This window comes from Serinus canaria, chromosome 27 (assembly GCF_022539315.1).
Source record: "Serinus canaria isolate serCan28SL12 chromosome 27, serCan2020, whole genome shotgun sequence".
Lineage (NCBI taxonomy): Eukaryota > Metazoa > Chordata > Aves > Passeriformes > Fringillidae > Serinus > Serinus canaria.
This window is the reverse complement of record NC_066340.1, coordinates 3,758,354-3,772,699: the sequence shown is the minus strand read 5'-3', so window position 1 is coordinate 3,772,699 and position 14,346 is coordinate 3,758,354.

Genomic DNA, 14,346 nt, shown 5'->3' with positions numbered 1-14,346 from the left:
CGCCCCGAGCCCGCCCCGCCCCGCCCGGCCCCGCCGCCCCCGGTACCGGCCCCTTCCACCCTCCCCACCCCGGCTGCCGCAGAGCCGCTGGCACCCGCGGCACTGCAGCACTGGAGCCCCGCTGGCATCACCCCCCGGCCGGCAGCACCCCCGGCCGGTACCGGAGCTCGCGGTGCCATCACCCCCCGGAATGGTACCGGATCCCGGGCCGGCGCTGGGCACCCCGCACCAGCAGGGACCGGAGTGGAGCCGCCGGTGCCAGACCCCCCCAGCCAGACCAGACTGTGTCCCTCCACAGCCACCCGGGACAGGGACACCAGGACAGGGACACCAGTACGAGAGCTCCCCAGCCAACATGGAACCTCGGGACAGAATCAAACCCCCCTCAGCCACTGCTGCCCCCCCCCAGCCAGTACAGGACGCCTGTTCCAGTAACAGCCCCTCCAGCCAGTCCCAAACCCTCCCAACACCAGTACCAGGCCAGTACAGGGCCTCCAGCTGGGATTGGAGGGCCCCAGCCTGCACCCTGCCCCCCACAGCTGGTACTCAGTCCCTGACTTGTCCCCAGCCCCCAGCTGGTCCCCAGCCAGTCCCAGAGCCTTGCAGATTGTCCTGGTGCTTCCAACCAGTACCAGGACCCACACCATTATCACAGCCCCCCCAGCTGGGATTGAAGCCCCCAACCAGCACCACCCTCCCAGCTGGAACTGAGCCCCTGCCTGGTGCCACAGCTGGCGCTGGCTGTGGCAGCCCAGCTGTGCCAAGGGGATGGTGCTGGAGCCAGGGAGTGCTGGTGCCCACAGCAGTGGGGACATGGGGCTGAACTCTCAGTTCACATCCCTCACCCTCCTCCAGGACAACTTTTTTGGACCTTTTTGGCCCATTTTTTGTTATGGCTCTAAGTCCCTCTGCAGCTCAGCCTGTTATCCCCAGTGCTGGCAGAGCCATCAGGAACTGAAAGCTGAGAGGCAGCTGCACAAGAGAGGCTCCAGGACCTTCTCAGCCACACTCAGGGGGTCCCTGGCTGGCAAATGGTCCTTTCCAGGCAGATCAGCATGGGGCAGGCAGGGCTTCCAAACTGGACCTGCTGACCTTGGACCTTCCTCTTCCTCCATGCAGCGAGGGGAGGAACTGCAGCATCAGGTGCAGCAGAGATGATCCAACACCTGCTTGGCCCCTCAGGAGCTCTGAGGCTGCCAGCCTGATGGAGACAGTCCCTCCCAGTGCCCTTCTGGTGCTCCTCAGCACCACAGTGACAAAGAGGTGCTCAGCAGGGTGGATCTACACCCGGTACCAGGGAACAGCTGTCCCAGTGGAAGGTGTCCCTGCCCTGGGTAGGGGGGTGGAACTGGACAATCTTTAAGTCTCCTCCAACCCAAACCATTCCAAGATTCTCTGTCCCCAGCCTGAACATCTGACTCAAGGCATACAGGGTCCCCAGGCAGCCACGAAGCAGCTGCTTCAGTCCCCCAGAGCAGGGACTCCATGGTGTAAGTCACTGGTCAGCACAAGGAGGGGGCAGAAGGCACATGGGGGTCTCTCCCCTCCTTGGAAGGGCCAGGCTTGGTGAAAGACAACTGCTGATCTCCCAGGTCAGCTCACTACCATGAGGTACTCCAGTCTCCACAGGGGTCACTTGGAGCTCTGGTCACACAGGCCAAGGGCCTGGAGGGGCCATTCCCCTGTCCCCAGGGCACCCTCTTTGCTGTCTGAGGGACATCGAGCTGGGCACTCCCTCCAGCAGGCTGAGCCCACCAGGCCAGGGGCTGGTTGGTGCTCCAAGCCCCTCTCCAGAGATCACCTTCCTGCTGGGCCAGGAAGGCTGCAGGAACAGCTCCATGGCAGAACCCTGAGCCCAGCAGGGTTCAGCTCCTGCCAAAGGTTTGATCAGCCCTTTGTGACAGGGGCTGCAGCAGGTAAAGAACTAGTTTGGATGTTGCACTGGAGAAGGATTCAGCTCAGGACGAGCCTCTGAAGCCTCGTGTGTCCCAAGTCCCTGCTCCCACTACATGATCCCACTCCAAGCCCTGCCTTTGAGCCTGGAGTGAAGGAAGGAGTTGTCCTTTACTCAAGAACTGAACATCTCCAAGGACAGACAGACCCCACTCCTCTGGGTGCTTGGCCCAGGGCTGTCCCACCCTGAGCCTTTTCTTTTCCCAACCCACACCTAGAAGCAGCTTGACACCTGGCACCACAGAAGGGCTGGCTCCATTCTTTTTGGAACTGCCCTTCAGGAAGCCACAGGCTGCTTTAAACACTCCAGAGCATCCTCCGAGGCTGCTTTAAACACTCCAGAACATCCTCTGAGCCAGCCCAGCCCAGTCTTGACCTCCATCCTTCAGTCCCACACCCAGGAGAGGTGAACAGGCTCTTACCAGCTGCTCTCCAGGTTCTCCACACCCCTCCTTGCTGGATGCCACCCCTGCACTGGGTACAAGAGCTTCCCAGGGCCTGCTGGCCACACTCCTCTGGCAAACCACAGATGGGGTGATGTTGTGGGGCTGCACAAACTGCTGTGCCCCCTTCATGGTGGTGCCCATTGCCCACAGACCCCTTCCAACAAAGCTTCCTCCACCCAATCCCTACTGCTCTGCTCCTGTCCCCAGCCACATTCCACCCACAGTAAGGCAGAGCAGAATCTCATCCCTCCATTTTATTTCAAAGTTCAAAAGTTTGTAAAAAAAATCCCAAACAAGTTAAAACCACCTGAAAATATGCAAAGACAACACCCAGACCACATCAAGAGCACAAATCTCTTCCCCATGACCCTCCTCTCACAAGTCTTTGAAGCTCTGGGGATAATGTGAGAGGAGGAACAGCTCTCCCTCTGGAAGAGTAAGGAGCACACAGCTGTTGGACAGACTTCCAGAGGCACCACTGTGTCAGTGATGAGTCTTGTAAGGAATTAGAGGAATCTGCTGGCTGTAAACGTGGCCAGCAGAGAGGAGGGAAGATCACAGCCAAGGACAGGGAAGCCACTGCATCCCCATCAATTCCCACCAGGAGAACTGCCCAGGCTGCCAGTGCTGACCTCACTCTTGGATGTGCCTCCTGGTCCTGACACGGAGGGTGCCTTGGTAAATCCCATCCCAGCCTCTCCTCAGCTCCCACTGAGGCTCCAGAGAGCAGCCTGGAGGTGGCTTTAGCTGCCAAACAACGTTCCAAGTATGGGGAAAGAGGCTCCTCGGGTCTCTGTGCAGCAGTTCCTGCAGCTCTTGTCCTCCCGGGCGGCCCAGGCCAGCTCCGCCTCCCTGAGCACGGAGCAGAGCTGAGACTCGTACCCGCTGTCCCTCACCCTGCCGTGGGGCTGCTGCAGCAAGTCCCCGTTCACAGCTGGAATCCTGCGGCCCTGGACACCCGAGTGCCTGGGGAGCAGCTGCACATCCCAGCCTGACCCCGAGGAGCTCCTGCTGCAGCCCGGAGCAGCCTCGGGGCTCTGGGGAGCAGGCGGGAGGAGGCCGGGGCTGCCCTGCCCGGGCACGCTAGGAGCTCCAGGGGCTGCTTCTTCTGCTGCCCTGACACGGAGCAAGCAGCAACATCTGGCTGCAGCCACAGGCAGTGTGGGAGAGGGCAGGTAGCCAGCAGGGCAGCTGGTCCTGCTCGCTGTGCTCTCCAGAGCAGGGCAGTTCCCATCACCGGGTGTGTTGTCACTGTCCCCTCTGTGCTGCTTCCCTTGGGATCTGTCCCTGCTCCGGCCATGCTTGCTGACAGTGCTGGCTACAGCTGCCTCCCCAGCATCCAAACCTGCAGCCACGGCTCCCGGGGATCCTGGATGGGATACAGGGTCCCCAGGGCTCTCACAACGGCACAGATCCAAAGCAAGGGAGCTGTGAGGTCTGCTGGAGAGCTCTGTGCCCAGGGGCAGGCTGCCATCCCCCCCCACAGCAGGCAGGGCTGGCTCAGACACCTGCCCTGCACCCTGTGCCCCCATCCCACCACCCATGGGCTCCATCTGCTCACCCAGGGGGGAGAGGCCAGAACCCAGCTCCAGCCTGGGCCTCTTTCCCACCTGGGAGCTGTGTCTGGAGCACAGCTGGCGCTTCCTGGAGGCAGGCTGTGCTCGGGGAGGGTGGCTGACAGACCCAGGCTGTGTATCAGGCTCACATGAAGAAGCCATTGCCTCTCTGACAGGAGTGGGTGCTGCACGAGGCTCCCAGCCCCGCTCAGGAGCCAACCCTAAAGCTGAAGCCCCCAGCCCAGCCTCCCTCATGGTACCATGGGCAGCACAGACCCCTCTGCTGAGCCCTGCTCCCCTTGGCAGCTGCAGAGAGCTGTGCTTTGACAAGCCCCTTCCTCCTCTGGCATCCCTGACCCTGTCCCTGGGCAGGCAGGGGGAATGTCCCTGGGTCTTCAGGCCATGATCCAGCTCTGTATCTGTTATCAGTTCCACAGCATCCTGCTCAGGCTGCTCCCCTTCCTTTCCCAGCTCTGCTGACAGCAGCTTCATTCCTCCAGTGCTGTGTGCTTGAGGCACTACACGTTCATCTGCCAGGCAGGACCAGGGCACCCTGGGAGGAACCATCAGTTAATGCTCACCCAGCCCCAGCAACATTCCCCCCAGGGAGACAAGGCCTCTCCTGCAGGGCAGGGTGTTTGCAGCCCTTGCTCAGGAGCAGGGAAGCAGTTTTAGCCTGGTGAGGCTCAGAATGACTCTGCTGCTGGCAGAGATAGGCAGCACAAGTGATCTCAGCCTCCTCAGCCCAGTGCCCAGGCACGGGGGGCCTACAGAGCAGCAGGGTTTGTGTCAGACACAGGGACAGAAGAGGTAGGTCCAGCTGCCCTTTCTAGTTTAGGAGGCACTAGGAGTCCATGGGGAGTTCCCTGAAGGAGAAACTCCATGGAAATGCAGGAACATCTCCCATGGTTTGCCTGAGCTTTGGCCAGCAGGTGCCAAGTTGGTCCTGCCTCTGATCCCCAGGCACAGGGACCCCATTTCATGGACGTGCCATGTGCACCCTGCTGCCTTTGGGCTCCAGGAGTTCCCAGATCCCCAGACTTACTTGGCTGACCACTCCATGAAGCTGTTGGTGAGCTGGGAGATGACACGATCCACGGGGATGTACTGGGAGCTGTCCCTGGCAAACCTCTGGTGCTGGGGGCTCTGGAGATGCTGGAAGGTGGAGGAGGCCCTTTAACAACATTCAAAGCTTTGCCAGGAGGGGAATTTGCAGTAACAGGCACTTCCCACAGCCTAACAGACCAGAGGGCAAAGGGACAGAGGCAATGTCTGCCAGGTTTGGGAACACACAGAGTGTCCTGTTCCCTGCTCCTGCTGATGAGGAGGCTGTGCCTGGATCCAAGAGCAGCCCACAGCCTCCGCAGCAGCAGGAAATAGACTCCACCACCACTGTCTGGCACTAACAGCTGGGCTCTGAAAGCCCCCTTGCCTGGCACCTAATAAACCTCCTCCCACCTTTTCAACATGCCTGTGTCCCATGGCTGCCATGGAACAGCCTCTTCACCTCATGGAATAGGATGATCCCTGAGGCTCTTGCACCCCAAGAGAGGAGCATGTTGTGCTCCAACCTTCAAACCCCCTGGGCTCTGAACTGCTGGTCTGGGCACACAGATACACCACGTTCCCACCTCAGAGGCAGATCCTGCTGGATACAGCAATTCCTCCCCAAGGAGCTCCTAGTGCTAATGAGCATGACACGATTCACAAAGCCTCTGAATGCTCCCCACAACTCTTGCAAGGAACCAGCTCCCAGGGGAACCTTTACCTTCTGCAGCTCTTCAAAGGTCTCTTGGCAGCACTCACAAAACCCCCTCCTTTTCCTGGGCACGGTGACATGTGTGGAGCGGGGGCTCTTCCCCCCGGCGCTGTGCAGGGCACAGTCCTCAGCACCCCTGCAAGGGACAGCACAGGGTCACCCTGCCTGGCAGGGCCAGCACGGGGCTCCTTGTGCCCACACCCAAAGGCTGGTGGCTCCCAGAGCCCAGGAACCAGCAGTGAGCAGGAGCAGGGTTAAACACTTGCACAGAAGGAGCTGCAGCATACCTGGCTTGGCAGGAATTGGAGAGGCTTTTCGGAGGCTCAAATGGGCTGGAGCTTTTGGGTGCCAGGAAGTTGAGGGCAGGAAAGCTTTGGAACTGGTGATGGAAGGGCCGGAATTGCCTGGAAGCAGCAGATCAGGACATCAGACTCATGGCAGTGTTGGCAAGGCTTCAGAGCTGTGCCACCTCATTCATGATGAGATGCTGCCCAGTGCTCTCCCGTGGCTGTGCCAAAGTTCCCATTTCTGACTTCACATGAGAATAAAATTCTCACTTCATTTAACTCATTTAAAGTGTTAAACCCAGTTCCCAGTAACAGCCCCAATGGGGCATGTTTTGGATAGAAGGCAAGTTTGCCTGCTCAGCCCAAATTCCACCTTTTGTCCCAGAGCAGGGCAGTGCAGTATTTCCAGCTACCCCACTGCACAGGAGGGTTTTGATGCCCAGGCCACATGTCTCCCCTCACACTTCATTGCATGCAGCATGGAAACCCCAATATCTGACTCTTAATTGAGATGCCTTCAATGTTGCCTTTGGAATAATTAATTGGCCCCGTGGATGCTGGTAGAGTTACAGACTCCTCAGAAACACCAGAGGGATCAGGTCCCCTGTGCCCAAGGCTGTCCTCAAGTTACAGGCCCTGACCTCCTGTGCTTCAATCTCACTCTTCACTGCTGAGGGCTTGGGTGGATTAAGTGACCTGCTGAGGATCACACACGGAATCTGAGCAAGGAAGGGAACTGCTGTCAAGTCTTGTTTAACACCTTTTTTCTCCCTGACACACAAGACACCTGGATTGTTTCTCTAAACTCCATCTGCCTCCCTCTAGGAGGGAATCGACTTCCCAGTGTGGAACAGGGTCTGCACAGAAGCCAGGCTCTGCCTCGTGGGCAGAACAGTCCCTGGGAATGAAACCAGGGAAGGAGAGACCCTGATGTTTTAGGGTAGGATATTTAGAAAGGAGACATTTACCTGCTCTGGTCTTCAACTTTCAAAAAAGGGGGCTTCAATTTTCCTGCCAGAGAGAAACCTGGTTAGTTTTCCTAGCCAAATTCCCTACTTAGTCACTCATTCTCCAACAGAACTGGGTTCCAGAGCTGAGTGCATCAGAACTTCTGGCACTGGTGAATGCCAAGTGGTGGCTAAGCACAGACAAGGTGATCCACAACAGCCCCGGCCCAAGTATGCAGTGAGCAAACCCCAGGCAGCCCAACCATGGGACATTTCCACCTTTGAAAGAGTATTCAGCCATCCCCTCACATCTTTAATGCCTCCTCAGCCACACAGCCCCTGGCCTAACCCTGAGCCTTCCTACTCCAGCCCCAAGAATTGTCACACAACCCCCCCCCACAATGTGGCACTGAGTATGAGAAGGAATTCAGGAACTGCAGCAGCTGCTGTGCTGGCTCAGAGCTCTGCAACTTCCAGCACCTTTTCCTCCATTCACCCTGCCTCAAGTGCAGAACCTGGCTCATCACCCTGGCTCAGGCCAGGATGGTGATGTCAAAGCAGCAAGAGATGCTGGACACAGACCAAGGTGCTGCCAGCCAAGCCTGGCACCAGGACACTACTCAAGAGCAGTAGCTGGCCTCTGCTCAGTTCCCAAGGAGGGCAAACAGCAGCTTTGCTTCCTTTGGAGAGCAAGAACAGAGCAAAGGAGTCTCAGCAGTGCATTGAAGGAAAATGTTTACAGAGCCAGGCTGGGAGGGGAGGTTCCAAGGTCCCTCCTGTCCTGCAGGTACGTTCCACTCACATTACACTCACCTTGGAAACCTGAGTCCTGATCTGGCTAAGAAACAAAAAACACCAAGGTGTTCCCAAAAGGCATCTGCCTGACCCTGAAACCGAGCCTCTCCTGCCTCCCTCATGGCCTCTGAAGGGCGAGGAATTTTGTTTTCTTGTGATCCCAGCACTCAATGCTATTTTTTCCAAAGATATTTCACCCTCCTTCCCCAGAAAGGCTGAGCCCACCTGTCCTCACCAGCCTTACCCTCTGCTTGCCTCAAATGTGCTGCTACGTCACTGAAGCTGCTATTTCAGTACAGGATCAAGTTTTTTCCATGCAAACACTGCCAAATGCTCAGCACTTCTGAGAGAGAGGCCACGTGCAGGCCCCAGATCCAGCTCAGATGGGCGAGTGATCCCAGCAGTGACAAATGGCTCCGATGCCACTGCGAGACCTCAGCGTGCCCAGCACAGATCTCAGAGCTTGCAGGCACAATCTGCCACATCCAACAGCTTCTTGAGCCTTTCTTCAGCACCCTCCCCTCACCCCAAAGTGGGAAATAACTCCCAAGTGTCTCACACACCACCCAGGCTGGAGTCTGCTCCAAACCGACGCACGCAGTCAAACAAGTCGCAGACCAGCTGACGTCACCAGTGCCAATTTCAGCCCCACAATTGGCTCTGGTCTAATTGCAGATGAGAATCTGGCTGTTTCCCCCTCCCTCCTCCCTGCCAGAGCCATCCCCAGATCGGTGTCTCAGCAGCACATCTCAGCCCAACAGAAGTGAGTGGGCTGGGAGGAACACTCTCTCCTCTGCAGGATGCATTATTCCTCAAAACCTCCCTTAAGCTGCTGGATTCAATGTGCAGCAGCACTGTTCTCAGGTGCCTTGGGATTCTGGGAGCTGGCAGCAAAGGGTTTTTAGGATTTTTAAACACAGTGTGAAATCAAAGGTCCTCAGCTGTCCTGGGAGGCTACAGCCAGACTCCAACAGGGAGTAACAGAACCCATTCAAGGGGAACTACCTAAAGAGTTGGCATATTTTGGGATTGCCAAAGGCTTTGATGTATTTGATCGAATTCTAAATGAGGCTTCTCCAAGCAGCTCCACATCTGAGCATAAACAGTAGCACAACTTCCAGGCCTACCTTTGTGAATTTTGGATCTGGTGGCAGGGCACTTCACCTAGAGAAAAAGGGGACACATTCAGCATGGGAGCAGCACAAGGAGAGCTGCAGTTATGGGATCTGCTGATCCCAGAGCAGCAGCAGCCTCACCCACCACTTCAGAGCTCCCGTACCATCTAGAGCACCTCCCCTCATTCTGTCTCCCAAATTACCCAGGGTTAGCTGAAATTCAACATAAAGGCTGCCATGCCCTGTCCTTACATCCCACCTTCCCTCTGACCTCTCCAATTCATTAACCAACCCTTTGGTGAGCCAGTGTACCAGCCACGCCATCATCATCTCACTTTGATTTGCTAGTGTGTGTGGTTTTTGCTTTCCATACTAAATCACCTCTATCTCAATTCATGAGCTTTCTCACTTTTTCTCTCCCAGTCCTCTCCCCATCCCAGAGGGATCCCAGAGGGTGGCTGTGCGGGGCTGAGTTGCCATCTGGGGTTAAACCATAACACTTATGGTCAGAGTCAGCATTAGCTGTGCTGTGAATGCTAATATTTAGCAACAGCTGCCTTATTCTCACCTGGGCTTACTCCCAACTTTATCAAAATAAAAAATTCTTTGATTTTTTTTTATCTTCATCACTAACACAAGCACCAGACTGGATCCAGCATCCCCCTGACTGGCCCACTGGCACTGAAGCTGCTACAAGGATTGTTCAAACCCTGAACTGCTGAAATTGGCTGCAGGTAAGTTGTTACCTCTGTCTTCTGGCACTGCTTCCTTGCTCCTGAGATGGCTCGCAGCAGCTGCTGGGCATAGGACAACATTTCTGTGCAAGTGGGATGTCAAAGAGCCAAAGCCGAGCCAGGGAAGGGAGCTGTTCCCCTCAGACTGCAGCCCACCCCCCATGGCATTGGGAAAAGCTGGAGCCTGCAGCTCCTGGCAGAGCATCTCCCCCAGAAAATAGTCCAAGATGAAGCCAAGAGAACATTTTGAGGGACAGCCCCTCTGTTTGCTCTCTAGCAGAGCTGGAGGCTGCTGGGGCTCTGCAGGAAGGAGACACTGGCAGGAGCTGTGCAGCACACAAGAGCAGAGCCCAAGGTCTGGCAGCCCCAGAGGCTGAGCAGAGCCCAGGGACATGAACCAGACAGGCTCAGCCACAGCTGTATGTCACTGTCATCAGACACTCAGGAACCTTTTACTCCAGACTATTATTAGTATCAGAGTTCCACCATCTACCTTTCCCATCACCCCCTCCCCATCCATCATGGGGACAGGAGGTGCCTTCCAGAACAGGTCCTCAAACACCAGCACTTCCTTAATTAGGACCAAATCCTGCCCTTATATCATGATTGTATTTCCAGTTTAATTAGTAAAGACAGTCTTTTTGGAACAAATTGATGTACTGACCAATATATTGACATTTCCTAATGTTCCACCTTCAGTAGATGACAATGTACCCTGTGTTTGCTGCTGCAAATGTGACAGTGGCACATTCTGTACACACAAATCTGGTGTTTGAGGGCAGACCTGGCCTTGGCCAGCATGGCATCACTCCAGGATATTTGCTTGCAATTTCTTCCTTCTGTTCTACTCTTCTTACATCACTTCTGCTCCACCTGTCTCCAAAACCCCTCATTACCAGCAACCTCTTGCCCCCCACAGTGAAGGATACCATCCACATGCAGGATCTGGACTCCCCACAGGCGAGCGTTGGCGAGGATGCTGCTGCCACTGCAGGTGTCCTGTACAGAGAGGTTTGGCAAAGCCCAGCTCAAAGCACAGCCACGTGCAGCTCGAAACTGAGCTCAGAGCCCTTCCTGCTGCCCAACTGACAGAGTGTGGCTGTTACTGAAATCAGGGCACAGCAGTAAAGGATGGAGCTCATGCTTTATCCATCCCAAATTAACATCAGCATCTTGGGCAGATGTTTAATCCCTTCTACAGCATGAGCCTCTAAGTGGGCACTGAGATTTATCTGGTCACTTGTGACTGCAGGGGAGCCTTTTGCCGCAGCTACATTGCTTTAGTTCTTCTTAGGCTAAAAATTCATCTAACAACAGCCTTGTGTTAGTAATTCTCTTGTGTTGAGCACCCAGATGGCTGGGACAGGCCTCAGAGGTACAGCTCTGGATGACAAGGCTCCAGAACCAGCAGTGACCAGGAGCACTGCACAACATTCTGCAAGCCACAAGCAACTGCTTTGTGCCTTTCCCAGCCCCAGGATCTGCTCTGTCAGCAGGGCAAGGGCTCTGCAGGAAGGCTGGCACTGGTTCTGCTCTGCTCAGCAGAGCTTTGAGCACACCCAGCCCCAGCAGAGCCCATCCAAGGCTGCTCACCTGGTTCTTCATGGCCTTGTTCAGCAGCTCCTTCCCCCGGCTCAGCAGTGCCTGTGGAGAGAGGAGACATGAACAGGTTATGGCAAAGAGCTGGAGAGCAACAATCCCTGGGGATCCCCAAAGAGCTGGAGAGCAACAATCCCTGGGGATCCCCAAAGAGCTGGAGAGCAACAATCCCTGGGGATCCCCAAAGAGCTGGAGAGCAACAATCCCTGGGGATCCCCAAAGAGCTGGAGAGCAACAATCCCTGGGGATCCCCAAAGAGCTGGAGAGCAACAATCCCTGGGGATCCCCAAAGAGCTGGAGAGCAACAATCCCTGGGGATCCCCACACGCTGCTGGGCTCATCTCTGCCAGTGCAGAGAGCCTTTCAGAGAATGCAAACTGCAGAGAGGACCACTCAACTGCACCACCAGCACCAGCTAAGGCTTGGAATTATCGACCAGCAGGGAAATGAAGGCTTCAGAAAGAGCCAGGAGGGAGCAGCAATTTAGCTTGGAAACTGCCTGCTGCATCATGGAACTGTTCAGGCTGGAAAAGCTGTGGAAGGTCATCAAGTCCAACTCCTCCCCAGCATAGCCAAGGTCACCACTGAACCATGTCCCCACGTGCCACATCCACAGAGTTTTTAAATCCCTGCAGGCATGGGGACTCCACCACTGCCCTGGGCAGCTGTGCCACAGTTGGACAACCCCTTCCATGAAGGAGTCTTCCCTAACATCCAATCTAAACCTGCCCAGCATAACTTGAGGCTGTTTCCTCTTGTCCTGTCATTTGTTACCCAGGAGAAGTGACCAAGCCGCATCTGGCTACAACCTCCTATCAGGGAGTTGTAGACAGATCAGGTCCCCCTGAGCCGCCTGTTCTCCAGGCATCTCAACATGCTGGGGTTAGGGGCCAGGGTTAGGAACATCCTGGGAACTGGGCCAACAGTCTCAGCAGATTGGTTCAGCTCTTTGTAAGACAAGGGACAGTGCTGGGAGCCAGGACAGGGGACAACTGGGAGAAACCTCTGCAGCTCAGGTTTCCCACTGCAGGTGGTTCAGCTCCAGCTCGCAGAGATTCCCCAGGCCTGGACTGGGGCAGCTGCCTTTCCCCAGTCACAGCTTCCAGCAGACACCACATTCAAGGTGGGAGGTTGGAATTTGGCCACGAGCATTTGTGAGCAGAAAGCCCAGCTCCAACAGGCAAATGGGACCAGGAGAAGCCCCTTCCTGCAGGAGGCCCTCATGGATCTCCTCCCAGGGTACAGGGGCCTTGCCCTGTGTCTGTGAGTACCCAGGGTCTACAATAGTTTTCCATGTCTATATTTCTCTGGCTTTTCTCACCACACCTCTGCCTGTTCCCTCAGGAAGCCAGCCAAGGCCTCCACATCCCCTGCCATTCCAGATTTCCTTGATTACAGCCCAAAGCTGTGACATGCACGTTTGAGTAGACAATGATGGCAGACACAAAGAACCAGAGTATGAATAAGGACAGCCAGAGAAACAGGAACAGAGCAGGGAAAAAACCACACAGAATATTTGCTCAGAGCAGGAACACTCCATCTTCCAAAACTGGCCCCAGATTTTTGTCCCCAGAGGGCTGCTCCCCAGCCCTCAGGGACAAAACCTTTGTAGCTCTTACAGTGTATGGTGGCTTCTGGCGAGCTCTGGTTGGGGTTCCTTTGGGGACAGCAGGCACTGAGCTCGTGGGTTTTGTGCCTTCTGCAGCTGGGCTGTTCTGCTTCTCCTCCCGAGGTCTGGCCTGGCCCCGCTTGGCCTCTCTGTTGCTGGACACCACACAGGTGACTTCTTTGCTGAGGAAGCTTTCGGTCACCTGCAGAGAGACAGAACAGAGCAGCTCTGCAAGTGCCTGACCCTGAGCTGACACAGCCCTGCTGAACAAAGCTGCTGCCCCTGGCTCAACCCCCACAAAGCAGGGGCTGCTGGCAGCAATCACATTCCTTCTTTCATTCCATACTGACCAGGAGATTCTGTGATGCCCTAGAGATTCACTGCTAATAGTCACCAGAAATTCAGATCCAGACATCCAGGACTCTGTCACCACCACCTACTCCTCACACACTGCTTTCAAAAAAAAACCCAGCATTTGAGGAAAACGACCTGGACATCACAGATCACACCGGAGGAGCTCTGTCCTCAAGAGAGCAAAACCAGTTTTAGAAAAATAAAGGAAAAAGTGAACAACTGGGCAAGCAGGTCCACAGACAATGGGGCAGGAGGGAACAGAGAGATGAAACACATACACACAGCTGTGCACAGTGAGGAGGTGGAAACCCAAAAGTTGGGACACTAATGGTATTGTAAGCCAAAAATGACTTGGTTTCTCAGAATCTGTGCAGGAGGCAGAGGGTCACAGGGCCCAGGTGTGAATCCTTCAGGAAGGTAAAGATAAATCTGGGCAGCCCAAAATCACAGCTGCTGAACAAGCTGGTTCTGCTCCATTGCAGAATCCCTGTAGGGGGAGATTCCCAAACCACCAAGTGGGTGTGAAGTGCCACAAGGGTCACTGCAGGCTGTGCTGCAGGCACAGAAGAGAGGAAATCACAACCTCCCCATCCAAACAACACTCTGGAGTATCACCAGCCCCATGCCAAGTTCAAGGCCACAGGATGTCCTGAGTGTCACCAGCCACATGCAAGCCCAAGGCCACAGGATGTCCTGAGCTACACACAGAACTTGGGCCCAGATATTGCTGCCTCACAGTCAGTGGCTGTGGGGTATCCCCACAGAATCCAGAGGAATGAGAGCTCCACTGCCAGAGGACCTCATTTCAGAGAGGGAGGGCCAGGATGGTGTGTGATAGGAGCAGAAGGATGGTCAAAGTCTAAAATGACTTCCAAGTAACAGAGCAGCTGTCTAGAGAAGTAGCTGTCTGCTGGGAGCATGGGGTTCCTACACTTGAGGATGCCCAGCTGGGAAAGAGATGTCTCAGGAGTGGGTGGCACATCTGGGGGAGGGCAGAGAGAAACCAGCAAGTTCAGGACAAAGGTGCCATTCACGAAGGGGAAAACAGTGCAAGTCACCTTCCCCACGTGTTGTGCAGCCAACACCTGCTCAGGGCTGAAGGGACACAGCATCAGCAAGAATGAACAGATTTTCCACAGTGTGTGTAGGAATCAGAAAACCAGAAACTTCCACAAACACTGAAGGATTTGAT